We start from the raw sequence: 17,510 nt of genomic DNA on the forward strand, positions 1-17,510 counted from the left end.
CTTTGTTTGATGAAAGAATCATCTCATATCTTCAGGTTTTCACAATCTTAGATCCCAATATGATCCATGCCTTCTAATAAAATTGCAAATCATAGAATCATAAAAATTATTTACCATCGAATAAAAGATACTACTGACTAAACATGTAAAATATTTCCAATATATTGTGATCGTAAAGTGGTAGACCACACAAAAGAATCATGATTTAACCTTGGATATAGCAAAATAATATCGATGTTTTACTAAATATTATATTTAATTTGTCATTGATAAGCAACGAAGATAGGGTGATATGAATACATGCCTTGGACTAAGATAGATGGTTCGCCTATGGTGACAAGAGCCAAAGGACAAGATGTGACACGTTGTGGAACTTCATTAACACATCAAAACCAACTAAATATTATATATACATGATCGAGCAAGATTTTGGTGCATTAGTGATCTTTTGATTGCCTATTTTGAAAGGAGTCTGGTAGAATTAACATATTATTTTATTAATCATCAACAAATATGTACCCAAGGTACCGAACACCACGTTGCTTGGTGAAACAAAACACTAACATAATTTGTGTCATTTCCTCGACACCTCATGTGGTACCGTCTATATGCATCTTAAATTTGTAGAGATCGTTAGGTTTTTAGTGTACAAGAATCTACCCTCACATATGAACCGGATACTTGAGATAATTTTGCAAATATTTTGATGGGCGATACTTTTCCATCATATTATGGCTTTCCTATGAGATAATGTGATCCAATAGCACCAAAAGAGCTAAGCATAATATTCTTCTTGTTCCTAGAGATTCAAAGTGATGTCTTTTTCAGCATTTTATGATCATCGTCATTGACATTTTCAACTAGCATATGTGAGTAGCACTTTGTCTAAATAGCTTTTTACTCATAAAAAACCTCTATGTCTAAACATCAGGTGTAACAATAGAATTTACCTTTATCATTTAAGCAATGAACATAGATCGAGAGGAGGAAGATATGAATGTGTATATACCATATAAGGTCCCATGCATTAGACATTGACAAATGGGTGGTAGGCATGAAAACTATCTTCCATAATAAATCTAGTGCATCGAGAGAGAACCCTTAATACGGCGGAAGCTCATTAGTATGCTTAGATCCTTTAGATATGATACTAGGGAGGTTTGGTGTGTCAATGGGTTTTGTGATCATCTGTCATAAATTGGCAGCCTTGTTTTGACGAAAGTATCATCCCATACGATTCATTTATGTTTAGATGTAAATTAACACCTTTTGTGATATTTTAGATCTTGGACTAATGACTGACATTGGAAATCTCCAGGGTTTTCACAATCTTAGATCCCAAATATGATCCATGCCTTCTAATAAAACCGCAAATGTAGAATCATAACAATTAGTTAACATCGAATAAAAGATACTACCGACTAAACTTGTAAACTATTTATAATATATTGTGATGTAAAGTGGCAGGACCACACAAAAGAATCATGATTTAGCCCTCGACATAGCAAAATAATACCGATGTTTTACTAAATATTATTTTTAATTTGTCATTGATAAACAACGAAGATAAGGTGATATGAATACATGCCTTGGACTAAGATGGATGGTTCGGCTATGGTGAAGAGAGCCAAAGGACAAGATGTGACACGTTGTGGAAGTTCATTAACACATCAAAACCCATTAAATATTATATATACAGGGTTAAGCAAGATTTTGGTGCATTAGTGATCTTTTGATTGCCTATTTTGAAAGGACTCTGGTGGAATTAACACATTATTTCATTAATCATCAACAAATATGTACCCATGGTACCGAACACCATGTTGCTTGGTGAAACAAAACACTAACATAATTTGTGTCATTCCCTCGACACCTCATGTGGTACCTTCTATAGGCATCTTAAATTTGTAGAGACCGTTAGGTTTTTAGTGTACGCGAACCTACCCTCACATCTGAACAAGATATTTGAGATAATTTTGCAAATATTTTGATGGGCGATACTTTTCCATCATATTATGGCTTTCCTATGAGACAATGTGATCCAATAGCACCAACAGAGCTGAGCATAATATTCTTCTTGTTCCTAGAGATTCCAATTGATGTATTTTTTCAGCATTTTATGATCATCGTCATTGACATTCTAACTAGCATATGTGAGTAGCACTTTGTCTAAATAGCTCTTTACTCATAAAAAAACCTCTATGTATAAACATCAGGTGTAACAATAGAATTTATATTTATCATTTAAGCAATGAACATAGATCGAGAGGAGGAAAATATGAATGTGCATATACCATATACGGTCCCATGCATTAGACATTGACAAATGGGTGGTAGGCATGAAAACTATCTTCCATAATAAATCTAGTGCAACGAGAGAGAACCCTTAATACGGCGGAAGCTCGTTAGTATGCTCAGATTCATTAAATATGATACTAGAGAGATTTGGTGTGTCAATGGGTTTTGTGATCACCTGTCATGAATTGGCAGCCTTGTTTTGACGAAAGAATCATCCCATGCGATTCATCTATGTTTAGATGTAAATTAACACCTTTTGTGATATTGTAGATCTTGGACTAATGATTGACATTGGAAATCTCCAGGGTTTTCACAATCTTAGATCCCAAATATGATCCATGCCTTCTAATAAAACTGAAAATCGTAGAATCGTAACAATTAGTTAACATCGAATAAAAGACACTACAGACTAAACTTGTAAACTATTTATAATATATTGTGATCGTAAAGTTCCAGGACCACACAAAAGAATCATGATTTATCCCTCGACATAGCAAAAGAATACCGATGTTTTACTAAACATTATATTTAATTTGTCATTGATAAGCAACGAAGATAAGGTGATATGAATACATGCCTTGGACTAAGATGGATAGTTTGGCTATGGTGACGAGAGCCAAAGGATAAGATGTGACACGTTGTGGAAGTTCATTAACACATCAAAACCCATTAAATATTATATATACATGATCGAGAAAGATTTTGGTGCATTACTGATCTTTTGATTGCCTATTTTGAAAGGAGTCTAGTGGAATTATCATATTATTTCATTAATCATCAACAAATATGTACCCAAGGTACCGAACACCACGTTGCTTGGTGAAACCAAAACACTAACATAATTTGTGTCATTCCCTCGATACCACATGTGGTACCGTCTATAGGCATCTTAAATTTGTAGAGACCGTTAGGTTTTTAGTGTACGAGAACCTACCCTCACATATGAACCGGATACTTGACATAAATTTTGCAAATATTTTGATGGGCGATATTTTTCCATCATATTATGGCTTTCCTATGAGACAATGTGATCCAATAGCACCAATAGAGCTAAGCATAACATTCTTCTTGTTCCTAGAGATTCCAAGTGATGTCTTTTTTCAGCATTTTATGATCATCGTATTTGACATTTACAACTAGCATATGTGAGTAGCACTTTGTCTAAATAGCTCATTACTCATAAAAAACCTCTATGTCTAAACATCAGGTGTAACAATAGAATTTATATTTACCATTTAAGAAATGAACATAGATCGAGAGGAGGAAGATATGAATGTGTATATACCATATAAGGTCCCATGCCTTAGACATTTACACATGGGTGGTAGGCATGAAAACTATCTTCCATAATAAATCTAGTGCATCGAGAGAGAACCCTTAATACGGCGGAAGCTCATTAGTATGCGCAGATCCCATAAATATGATACTAGGGAGATTTGGTGTGTCAATGGGTTTTGTGAGCACTTGTCATAAACTGGCAGCCTTGTTTTGACCAAAGTATCATCCCATGAGATTCATTTATGTTTAGATGTAAATTAACACCTTTTGTGATATTGTAGATCTTGGACTAATGACTAACATTGGAAATCTCGAGGGTTTTCACAATCTTAGATCCCAAATATGATCCATGCCTTCTAATAACAATGAGTTAATATCAAATAAAAGATACTACAGACTAAACTTGTAAATTATTTATAATGTATTGTGATTGTAAGTGACAGGACCACACAAAAGAATCATGATTTAGCCCTCAACATAGCAAAAGAATACCGATGTTTTACTAAATATTGTATTTCATTTGTCATTGATAAGCAACGAAGATAAGGTGATATGAATACATGACTTGGATTAAGATGGATGGTTCGGCTATGGTGATGAGAGCCAAAGGACAAGATGTGACACGTTGTGGAAGTTCATTAACACATCAAAACCCATTAAATATTATATCTACATGATCGAGCAAGATTTTGGTACATTGGTGGTCTTTTGATTGCCGATTTTGAAAGGAGTGTGGTGGCATTAACTCGTTATTTTATTTATCATCAATTAATATATATCCAAGGTACCGAACACCACGTTGCTTGGTGGAAAAAAACACCAACATAATTTGTGTCATTCCCTCGACACCTCATGTGGTACCGTCTATAGGCTTCTTAAATTTGTAGAGACCGTTAGGATTTTAATGTACGGCAACCTACCCTCACATATGAACCGGATACTTGAGATAATTTTCAAATATTTTGATGGGTGATACTTTTCTATCATATTAAGGCTTTCCTATGAGACAAATTGATACAATAGCACCAAAAGAGCTAAGCATAATATTCTTCTTGTTCATAGATTCCAAGTGATATCTTTTTTCAGCATTTTATGATCATCGTCGTTGACACTTTCAACTAGCATATGTGAGTAACACTTTTCCTAAATAGATCATTACTCATAGAAAACCTCTATGTCTAAACATCAGTTGTAAAATAATAGATTTTATATTTACCATTTAACGCATTGAACATAGATCGAGAGGAGGAAGATATGAATGCGTAGATACCATATACGGTCCCATGCGTTAGACATTGATCGATGGGTCATAGGCATGAAAACAATCTTCCATAATAAAACTAGTGCATCGAGACATAACCGTTAACACGGCGGAAGCTCATTAGTATGCTCAGATCCAGTAAATATGATACTAGGGAGATTTGGTGTATCACCGGGTTTGTTGATAACCAGTCATAAATTGGCAGCCTTGTTTTGACGAAAGAATCATCCCATGTGATTCATTTATGTTTAGATGTAAATTAACACATGTTGTGATATTGTAGATCTTGGACTAATGACTGACATGGGAAATCTCCAGGGTTTTCATAATCTTAGATCCCAAATATGATCCATGCCTTCTAATAAAATTGCAAATCATAGAATCATAACAGTTAGTTAACATCGACTAAGGATACTACGGACAATACTTGTAAAATATTTCCAATATAATGAGATCGTAAAGTGGCAGGACCACACAAAAGAATCATGATTTAGCCTTGTCGATAGCAAAAGAATACCGATGTTTTACAAATTATTATATTTCATTTGTTACTGATAAGCAACGAAGATAGGGTGATATGAATACATGCCTTGGACTAAGATGGATAGTTCAGCTATGGTGACGAGAGCCAAATGACAAGATGTGATACGTTGTGGAAGTTCATTAACACCTCAAAACCCATTAAAGATTATATCTACATGATCGAGCAAGATTTGGTACATTGGTGATCTTTTGATTGCCGATTTTGAAAGGAGTGTGGTGGAATTAACTCATTATTTTATTTATCATCAATTAATATATATCCAAGGTACCGAACACCACGTTGCTTGCTGGAAAAAAACACCAACATAATTTGTGTCATTCCCTCGACACCTCATGTGGTACCGTCTATAGGATTCTTAAGTAACGAAGATAGGTGTGATATGAAAACATGTCTTGTACTAAGTTGGATGGTTCAGCTACGGCGATGAGAGCCAAGAACAAAATGTGACACGTTGGGTAAGTTCATTAACACGTCAAAAGCCATTAAATAATATATATACATGATCGAGCAAGATTTTTGTGCATTAGTGATCTTTTGACTGACTATTTTGAAAGTATTCTGGTGGAATTAACTCGTTATTTTATTAATCATCAACAAATACATATCAAAGGTACCAAATACCTTGGTGGTACAAGGCACTAACATAATTTGTGTCATCCCCACAACACCTCATGTGGTTCCGCCTAGAGCCATCTCAAATTTGGAGAGACTGTTAGGTTTTTAGTGCACGACAACCTACCCTCACATATGAACTAGATAATTGAGATAATTTTGCAATGATTTTGATGGGAGATACTTTGACATCATATTTTTGCTTTTCTATGAGACAATGTGATCCAATATCACCAAAAGAGCTAAGCATGAAAATTCATCTTGTCTTAGATATTCCAAGTGATGTCTTTTTCAGCCTTTTACGATCGTCATCATTGACACTTAGCTAGAATATGTGAGTAACACTTTGTATAAATAGATCATTACTCATAGAAAACCTCTATGTATAAACATCAATTATAAAATAATAGATTTATATTTATCATTTAACCATTGAACATAGATCGGAAGGAAGAAGATATGAACGCGTAGATGCCATATATGGTCCCATGCGTTAGACATTGACCGATGGGTGGAAGGCATCAAATCAATCTTACATAATAAATCTAGTGCATTCATGTAGGACCCTTAATATGGCGGAATCTCATTCGTATGCGAAGATCCATTAAATATTATACTAGGGAGATTTGGTGTGTCAATGGGTTTTGTGATCACCTGTCATAAATTTGTAGCCTTTTTTTGACGAAAAATTCACCCTATGAAATTCATTTATGTTTGGACGTAAATCAATACCTTTTGTGATTATTGTAGTTCTTGGACTAATGATTGGCATTTGACATCTCCAGTGTTTTCACAATGTTAGATCCATAATATGATCCATGCCTTGTAGTAAAATTGTAAATCATATAATCATAACAATTAAAATCGAATAAAGATTCTACGGAGTAAACTTGTAAAATATTTCCAATATATTTGGATCATAAAGTGGCAGGAGATATCAAAAGAATATTGGTGTTTTACCAAATATTACATTTGATTTTTCATTGATAAGAAATGAAGATGGGGGTGATATGAACACATGCCATGGACTAGGATGGATGGTTCGGCTCCAATGACGAGAGCCGAAGGATAAAATGTGACACGTTGTGGAAGTTCATTAACACCTCAAAAGGCAATAATATTATATACACAAGACACATTTGATGCATTAGTGATCTTTTGATCACCTATTTTGAAATGTGTCGGGTAGAGTTCACTCATTGTTTTATCAATCAACACCAAATCTACATCCACTTAGTGACATTCGCTCAAAGTTACCATACACCATAATGGTCGGTGGTATAAGACACTAAGATAATGTGTGGCATTAACTCGGGAACTCATTTGGTACCACCTAGAGCAATCTTGAACTGTAAGAGAGCGTTAGGCATACGACAACCTACCCTGGAATATGAACCAGATACTTGAGAATTTGATTTCCTTTTAGAACTTAGTTGCACCTTCCATGCTTTTGTTAAGCTTAGATATTCATACTATGGCTTTCCTATGAGGCAATGTGATCCAATATCACCAAATGAGCTAAGGAGGAATTTTTTTATTATTCTTACATATTGCAAGTGATGTATTGTTTTAGCCTTTTAGGATCATCATTGAAACTTCCAATTAGCATACGTGACTAACACTTTGTATAAATAGAATCATTAATCAAAGAAAACTATCTATTTCTAAATATATGTTATAAAAAATATAAGATCTTATATTTATCACCTAAGCATTGCACATAGATCAGGGGAAGGGGGTATGAACACGGGTTAGACATTGACTGATGGGTGTCATTTATAAAAATTATCTTCTATAATAAATCTAGGGTGTTGGTACAAAACCCTTTATATGGTGGAAAATAATTATTATGCCAATATCCATTATATATGATACTTGGGATATTTCACGTGTTAATGGATTTTGTGATCACCTATGTAATTATTGGGAATCTTGTTTTGACCAAAGAATCACCCCGTGCAATTCATTTAAGTTTGGACGTAAGTTAACACCTTTTTTGATTATTATATATCTTGGAGTAATGACCCGTAATGAACATCTCCAAGGTTGTCACAATGTTGGATCCTGAATGAGATCCAATCCTTGTAGTAAAATTATGAATCGCAGAATCATAATAACTGAAACGGAACGATAATTTATATATACTAGTATTGTAAAATATTTCCAACATATTTGGATTGTAAAGTGGCAGGACAACACAAAATAATAACGATTCAACCTTGGAGATAGCAAAAAAGAACAACTTTTTTTAACCAAATATTGCATTTGATCCGTGATTGATAATAAGAAAACATAGGGGGTGATATGAACACATGATGTGGACTTAGAAGGATTATTCGGCAACGACATAAAGACGCAGTGAAAAAATGTAACACATTGTGGAAGTTCATTAACACCTCAAAAGCCATTAAATATTATATACATGAGCAATATTTTGACCCATTAGTGATCTTTTGATCACCTATTTTGAAATGTGTAGGTGGAGTTCACTCATTGTTTTATTAATCATCAAAATATCAACATCCACTTAGTGATGTTTTCTCAAAGGTGCCAAACACCACATTGTTGGGTGGTATAAGACACTAACATATTGTGTGATGTTCCCTGGATACCTCATGTGGTACCAACTAGAGCCATCTTGAACTATAAGAGAGCATTAGCTTTTTAGCGTATGACAACCTACACTAACTTATGCACTAGATAGTTGAGAGAATTCGACTTCCTATTAGAACGTAACTATGCCTTCCATGCTTTAATCAACTTCTTCCAGTCATATTATGGTTTTCCTATGAGTCAATGTGATCCAGTATCATGAAAAGAGCTAAGAAGGACATTCTCATTGTTCTTAGAGATTGCAAATAATGTGTTTTTAGCATTTTAGGATCATAATTGAAACTTCCAGCTAGCATATGTGACTAACACATTGTGCAAATAAAATCATTAATGGAAGAAAACCCTCTATATGTCTAAATGTATGTTATAAACATAGACGTGTTTATATTCATCATCTAAGCAATTGAACATAGATCGGGGGAAGGGGATATGAACAGATAGATACCATATGCAGTCTTATGCGTTAGACATTGACCGATGGGTGGTAGGCATGAAAAATATTCTATAATAAATTTAGCGTGTCAAGAAAGAAAACTTTATATATAGGAAACTCATTAGTATGCCAAGATCCATTTAAATATGATACTTTGGATATTTGATGTGTTAATTGATTTTTTGATCGCCTATGTAATAAATTGGCGGCCTTGTTTTGACCAAGGAATCCCCCCGTGCAATTCATTTAAGTTTGGTTGTAAATTAATACCTTTTGTTATTATTATAGATCTTGGAGTAATGATCACAATGGACATCTCCAAGGTTGTAACAATGTTATTTTGTGAATAAGATCCATGCCTTGTAGTAAAATTACAAATCCTAGAATCATAATTATGAAAATCGGACGACCATTTGTACAGACTAAAATTGTAAAATATTTTCAATATATTTGGATTGAAAGTAGCAGGACCACACAAAATAGTAATGATTCAACCTTGCATATAGTAAAAGGATATTGTATTTCATTTGTGATTAATAATAGAAAAAACATAGGGTGACATGAACACTTTATGTGGACTTAGATGCATTGTTTGGCTATGACATCAGGATCTAGTGGGAAAATTTGACACATTATGGAAGTTCATTAACACCTCCAAAGCCATTAAATATTATGTAAACGAGAAAGATTTTGACGGCGTTAGTGATCTTTTGATCGCCTATCTGGAAAGGTATCGGTGGAGTTCACTGGTTATTTTACAAATCATCAACAAATCCACATCCACTTAGTAACGTTTACTCGAAGGTACCAAACACGGCATTTTTGGGGGGTATAAGACACTAACATAATGTATGGCATTCCATCTATACCGTGGTACCGACTAGAGCCATCTTGAACTATAAGAGATCATTAGGTTTTAGCGTACGACAACCTACCCTGACATATGAACCAGATAGTTGACAGAATTTAATTCCCTTTTAGAACTTAGCTATACCTTACATGCTTTGATCAACTTTTGCCATTCATATTGTGGCTTTCCTATGAGTTAGTGCGATCCAATATCACCAAAATAACTAAGCAGGACATTCTTATTATTTTTCGAGATTGCAAATGATGTATATCTTCTTAGCATTTAAGGATCATCATTGAAACTTCCAACTAGCATATGTGAATAACACTTTGTGTAGATAGAAACATTAATCGGAGAAAACCCTTTATGTCTAAATGTATGGTAAAAAATAGCATATTTTATATTTATCATCTAAACATTGAACATAGATTGGGGGAAAGGGGACATGAACACATAGATACCATATACGGTCTCGTTAGACATTGATCTATGAGTTGTAGACATTAAAAGCTATCTTCTATAATAAATATAGGGCGCCGAGACAAAACCCTTTATACAACTGAAACTCATTAGTATGCCAAGATCCATTAAATATGATACTTGGGAGTTTTGATGTGTTAATGAATTTTGTGATCAACTATGTCATAAATTAATGGCCTTGTTTTTACGAAAGAATCACTCCTTGCAATTCATTTATGTTTGGACGTAAATTAACACCTTTTTTTACAATATATTGGAGATAGCAAAAAAAACTACCTTTTTTTTACAATATATTGTATTTCATTTGTGATTGATAATGAACAAACATTGGGGTGATATGAACACGTGTTGTGGACTTAAATGGATTGTTTGGGTACAACATCAAGATCAAGTTCGATAAATGTGACACATTGTGGAAATTCATTAACACCTAAAAGTCCATTAAATATTATATATACAAACATGATTTTGATGCATTAGAGATCGTTTGATCACATAGTTTCAAAGGTGTATGTGGAGCTCGCTCGTTATTTATTAATCATCAACAAATCCACATACATTTGGTGGCATTTGTTCAAACTACCATATACCACTATGTTGGGTGGTATAAGACACTAATATATAATGTATGACATTTCCTTGATACCTCATGTGGTACCGACTAGAGCTATCTTGAATTATAAGAGAACGTTAGGTTTTTAGCGTACGACAGTCTACCTGTCATATGAACCGGGTACTTTACAAAATTTGATTTCCTTTTAGAACTTAGCTATACCTTACATGTTTTGATCATCTTTTGCTATTCAAATTATAAATTTCATACCAGTCAATGTGATCTAAAACCTTTTATACAACATAAACTCATTAGTATGCCAAGATCCATTAAATATGATATTTGGGATATTTGATGTGTTAACGGACTTTATGATCATTTACGCCATAAATTGGTGGCCTTGTTTTGACGAAAGAATCACCCATGCAATTCATTTATGTTTGGGCATAAATTAACACCTTTTGGGATTATTATATATCTTGGATTAACGATCCACAATGGACATCTCCAAGGTTGCCACAATGTTGGATCCTCAATGAGATCGAGGCCTTGTAGTAAAACTGCAAATCACATAATCATAACAATTAAAATTGTAAAACTATTTCTGCGAACAATTATTGTAAAATATTTCCAATATATTTGGATCAGGACCACACAATAAATGCTATCTCCAAGATTGAATATGATACTTCGGAGATTTTGGTGTGTTAATGGATTTTGTGATTACCTGTGTCATAAATTGGCCGTATTGATTTGTCGAAAGAATCTCCCCATGGAATTCATTCCCTTATGTTTGGACGTAAGTTAATGCCTTGTGTGACTATTATTATAGATCTTTGACTAATTTCTATATACATTTGATAGACGATACTACGTTTGTGCAAGCTTATAATAGTCGGGCTATTTGATAAATTTCCCACACAACCATATGTACATTGTAATACTCATATACTTATAGGGATATAGTTGGGGAGATATCAATAGTTTAACGACATCAATGCTCATGATTTTTTTTTGTATTAATACTGTTATTAGTTAACGCATATAAGATAAATAAACCATACGTGTAGATCCAGCATGTAATATATATACATGATAGGTTCTTATTACAATGAATACAACAATTAATTAGTAGGTTGAGACATGAGTGAGATATTGTTATAAATCATTGAGATATTTATCTCATGCTTTCGTTAATGTGATGTCTAAAATGATGATGTGGTCAATGACCACTAATGCTCACCGCTTCAAATGATCAAATTAACATTTACCAAAATTTTGATTGATAGCTAGATCATGGCGGTGAAATCTTCAAGCAAAATTGAGCCTCTAAACAAAATCTAAATATGAGATAAAGGGTAAGGATTTCGGTGCATAATAATTTGTGCCCTAATGTATGTTGGGATTTGACAATAGATACTCAAGTGACAGATCAAGGGTTGTACTTATTTCCTGAATGATAAATCCTCCGTTCAGCTTGTGTGCATATTCAATATTTTACTACCCTCTCTTTTATTTCACTAGCATCGTTTCTTAGTATTGTCCTTGTTGCCATTGTAATTGGTGTTCAACATCTATATACATAAGGCAAAACGCCATATACATGGAAATGTTGAATGGCGTCCTTTTCAGGGTCACCTACATGATATGTTTTTATCGCAAACCACATTTTTTTTACCTTCTATGAATCATAATCCTGGATGTAAGTAATATGATATTACATATGTGCTAGATTATCCAATAACAACCGAGCTACCATATGATATTCCCACTCGCAAGAACATAATCATAACAGTTTATCAAAACATATCATTCGAACCATTGATCATTGCTCTCGTGAATCGAATTTCTAAGTGATGTCATCATGGTTACATGTATGAGGTAAGACTAAACCATCCAATAAAAAATCCAACGTATGCATGAAAACATATCTCATTATTGTTACAACAAGTATGAGACGTGGAGGATTGAAAATCATCGAGCTCTCAAATCTCATGCATCGGTTTTGATTACCGAGTAGCATAATTTTCTTAATGTGAATATTTGAGTAGCATGTCACAAATGGGCATATTGTAGGTAAATTAGCAAAATTGTGCATCTTTAGCTTTGATTTGAACAGTGCCCCGGCCACAATGGTTATATTCTTCAGCCAGGACAAACCTGGGAAATTGATAATCACGTAGACAAAGGGGAGGTCAATGTGTGATTATCACTTTAGTTGCACATGTAGATCATTTGTCTACTTCTTGAAACAGGCTTCCATGCTGTTATACTAATATAGCAACCACATGATACAACTACGAGATCCATAGGGCAAATAACACAAAAAACGCCAAGAGAAAAACAAGAAAAACGAAAGAAACTAATGGCAACAATGCCAGATCCTTTGTCTACTTGATCCCATGTAATATTGGTTTAATTATTATGCACACTCTTTTCCCCGTTTCCTCATAAAGCATTGCTTTGTGTATAGTATATATGTACATGCACCCATGGGGACTACACGTGCGATGCCATGGACGCCGTGTGGTGGCCGGGCTGGATATCCTCGCGGCAATGGCATGGCGCAGCTGCATGCATGGGAGCGGGGAGCATCGAGAGCAGATACTGCTCAGATCCGCACAGTGCCGATATCGGACTGGTCAACCGACCGGCCGTAGCCACCGCCGTGCACGCATGCGCCGCGGGGTCCTTGAGAGCTCGAGTCCATCTGGTGTCCATCTCGCGCCGAACAGAATCCAATAATTCAATCCATGGCCTCCTGCTCCTCCTCCTCCGCACGCGCGCGCGCGCGGCGCACGTAGCCTGCGGCGATCGCCTTCGCCGGCAGGAGGTGACACATGACGGCCCCGGGCTGTCTGGTGCAGTGACCGGTCGTCGCAAGCGTCGCTGTCGCCTTCCCTTTTCCGGAGAGGGCTAGAGCTTGGCGTCCGTGCGCGCTGTTCGATCGATGGATCTGGTTGGTTGGTGCGGGCGGTCGAGGGCCGGCGGGGGCCATTCAAGACGAACCACTGTTTGGATCGCTTCACGCATGTCCGCCTTGCACGTGCGACGTGGGCCTCCCGGCGTGCATGCCAAAGGCGTCGTCGATCGTCGTCAAGCCGTCGTGTCTTGCGTCCAGCTCTGTCTCCCCCTGCGTACGTGTGCATGTCGCGCGCGCCGTCTGTCACCGGAAGGTGATGGGAGGTTAAGTTATAGGTTTGCACTTATCCAAGCTAAGCTAGTCTGTTAATGTGCCCAAAAACATCTGCATTGGTAGTTCGAACCGTTGAGAGTGTGGGTGTGGTGGACAGTTGGTGGTGGGTAACCTCAGTTGGCATAAGAGGTGTGGCCTATTCGATGTGTGTGCAACAGCATGGTGCCATTGCATCAGCCCGCCACCACAAAAAAATTATGAATACTCCTATGTTCCACTGAGGTGGCATAAGATGATAGCCCTATATATATTCCATAATTTTTATCGCGGTTTTAGTTTCAATCTAAACTGAAATCACTGCAAAATTTATGGAGGGCTTGGCTAAACCAAACATGGAGGTGTCCCCTGCCAGTCCAAGGTAAGGTGGGCTCAGCCGAGCAACTCCTTAGAAAGCCAAACACACCTTATGTGATCAAAAGTATATCAAAATATTATACGTCATTCATAGTTGGAGGCAAAATGCGTATACTATTTATTTTATTGGCAATGTTACAACACACTAGGTGGAATGGACAGACGGGCCCATTAATGCAAAAAAGTAGGGTTGCAATGGGCCCAGGGATGGCCATCGGGCTAAGGGCGCTTGTCTTCCATATTCCCTTAGATTGTTATATTGTGCATTTCTAACTAGAGGATGACTAGAGCTCGCCTAGCCATGCATGGTGCTAGGCCTACTGGCCAAAGCTGTGGTAGGCTTGGCCGAGCAACTTCTTAGGTAATCAAGTGCACCCAATGTGCAAATATGTACGCATAAGTATACGCCATTCATAACTCAAGCTAATAAGCCTATATGGTTAATTTTTATTGGCCATGTTGTAGCACATTGCGTGGAATGAGAAATAAAACGTGAAATTCAAGATTTATTGCTAAAAAATATAACGAGTTTGAATTTCCAAAAGTAGCGAGATAGCCCACCAGTGCAAAAAAAAAGTCTTGTGATTGGCCTAGGGGTGGCCATGGGCCTAAAGGTGCTTTTCTTTCGAATTCCTTTAAGTTCTTCTATTGTGTGTACTTTTGACAAGATCACGACTAGAGCTCACCTAGCCATGTTACTAGGCATGCCCAAGCGAAGCTGGCCCGAGCTAAGGTGGACTTGGCCGAGCAAATCCTTAGGTGACCAAACACAACACGAGTGATCAAAATGTACCAAAATATGACGCATCATTCATAATTCGAGGCAATATGTGTATATGGTTAATTTTATTGGATAGTGTTGTAGCGCACTGGGTCGAATGGAAATAAACATGAAATTTGGATTCATTACCAAATATATAAAGATTTCAATTTCCAAAAGTAGGGACACGAGCCCATGAATGCAAAAAAGGAGGGCTTGTGATGGACCTAGGGGTGGCCATGGGCCTAAGGGTGCTTGTCTTTCGTATACCCTTAAGCTGCTATATTGTCTGGACCACGACTAGAGCTTTCCTAGCCATGATGCTAGGCCTTACCACGCGAAGTTGGCCCAAGCTAAGGTGGGCTTAACAGAGAAAACCCATAGGATACTAAACACACCTCGTGTGATCAAATGTGTACAAGAATATTATGAGTCATTCAAAATTCGAGGCGATACTCTTATATGGTCAATTTAATTGGCAATATTGTAGCACATTAGGTGGGAGGGGAAACAAACTATGAAACTCATGATTTGTTACTTAATATATATAATGGTTTAAATTCCAAAAGTAGAGAGACATGCCCATGAATACAAAAGGAGGGGTTATGATGGGCCTGGGGGTTGTGAAGCTTGGCTTGCATAATTATGTAAGTTTTTCTATTGTCCACTTTTGACTAGACCACGACTAGAGCTCACCTAGCCATGATACTACCTAGGCTATCCCACACGAAGGCTTATATTACTTAATCCTATAAACCATTGAATTGGTTGGCTTTTGATTCATCTAGAGGTCAATGTTTGAATCAAATGAGTCTCTTGGGTAAATAATTAGCGATCACCAGCTGGGGGTTCAACTAATCTCATTTGTGAAGGGATATTTTGGGAGGTAGAGCTACGAGTAGGCGACAACGGAAATTTCATTGCAACAAGCATCCATAGTCAAGGAAGACAGTGGAGGATGGTGAGTGAAGAGTGTGAATGGAGAAACGTACAATGCAACGCGGCAAAACAAAGGACATGGTCTCTCCCCCCTCCCCCACCTGGTGCACTATAGGCAACAAATTAGGGTTAAATTTCACTTAGGGATGTCCCGAGCTGGCCGAAGATAAGGTGAGCTTGGCTGAGCAACTCGAGTTAATAAAATGCACCAAATGTGCTCAATTGTGTACCAAAATATTTTTTGTACTTCAGAATTTGAGTCGATATGCGTACATGGTTAATTTTATTGGAAATTTTACATCACACTGATGGAATGGGAAAGAAACTATGAAATTCATGATTTATTGCTAAACATATAACGATTTCAATTTCCAAAAGTAGGGAGATGGGCCCATGAATGCAAAGCAGAGGCGTTGTGATGGGGCTATGGCTATACATGGGATTAAGGGTGGTTGTCTTGTGTATTTCCTTAAGTTGTTCTATTGTGCACCTTTGAGTACTAGACGACTACTAGATCTTGCCTAACTATGGTGCTAGGCCTCCCCACGCGAAGCTAGCCCAAGCTAAGGTGGGCTTGGCTGAGAAACTACTTCGGTAAACTAACACATTTTGTGTGATCATTTGTGTACCAAAACATTACACGTCATTCATAATTCTAGGCGATATGCATATATATAGTTACTTTTATTGGCAATATTGCAACACACTAGTTGGAATGGGGAAAAACGATGAAATTCATGATCTATTGCTAAATATATAATGAGTCAAATTTCCAAAAGTAGGGAGATGAGCCCATGAATGCAAAAAAGAGGGGCTGTGATGGGCCTAGCGGTGTTCATGGACCTAAGGGTGATTCGCTTGCGTATTTTCTTAAGTTGTTCTAGTACACTTTTGACTGGACCACGGCTAGAGCTCGCCTAGCCATGGTGCTAGACCTGCCCACTCGAAGCAGACCCAAGCTAAGGTGGGATTATCCGAGCAAATCCTTAGGTGACCAAACACAACACGGGTGATCAAAATGTACCAAAATATGACGCATCATTCATAATTCGAGGCAGTATGTGTATATGGTTAATTTTATTGGATAGTGTTGTAGCGCATCGGGTCAAATGGAAATAAACATGAAATTTGGATTCATTACCAAATATATAAAGATTTCAATTTCCAAAAGTAGGGACACGAGCCCATGAATGCAAAAAAGGAGGGCTTGTGATGGACCTAGGGGTGGCCATGGGCCTAAGGGTGCTTGTCTTTCGTATACCCTTAAGCTGCTATATTGTCTGGACCACGACTAGAGCTTTCCTAGCCATGGTGCTAGGCCTTACCACGCGAAGTTGGC

This window comes from Lolium rigidum, chromosome 6 (assembly GCF_022539505.1).
Source record: "Lolium rigidum isolate FL_2022 chromosome 6, APGP_CSIRO_Lrig_0.1, whole genome shotgun sequence".
In the NCBI taxonomy this organism is placed as follows: Eukaryota; Viridiplantae; Streptophyta; class Magnoliopsida; order Poales; family Poaceae; genus Lolium; species Lolium rigidum.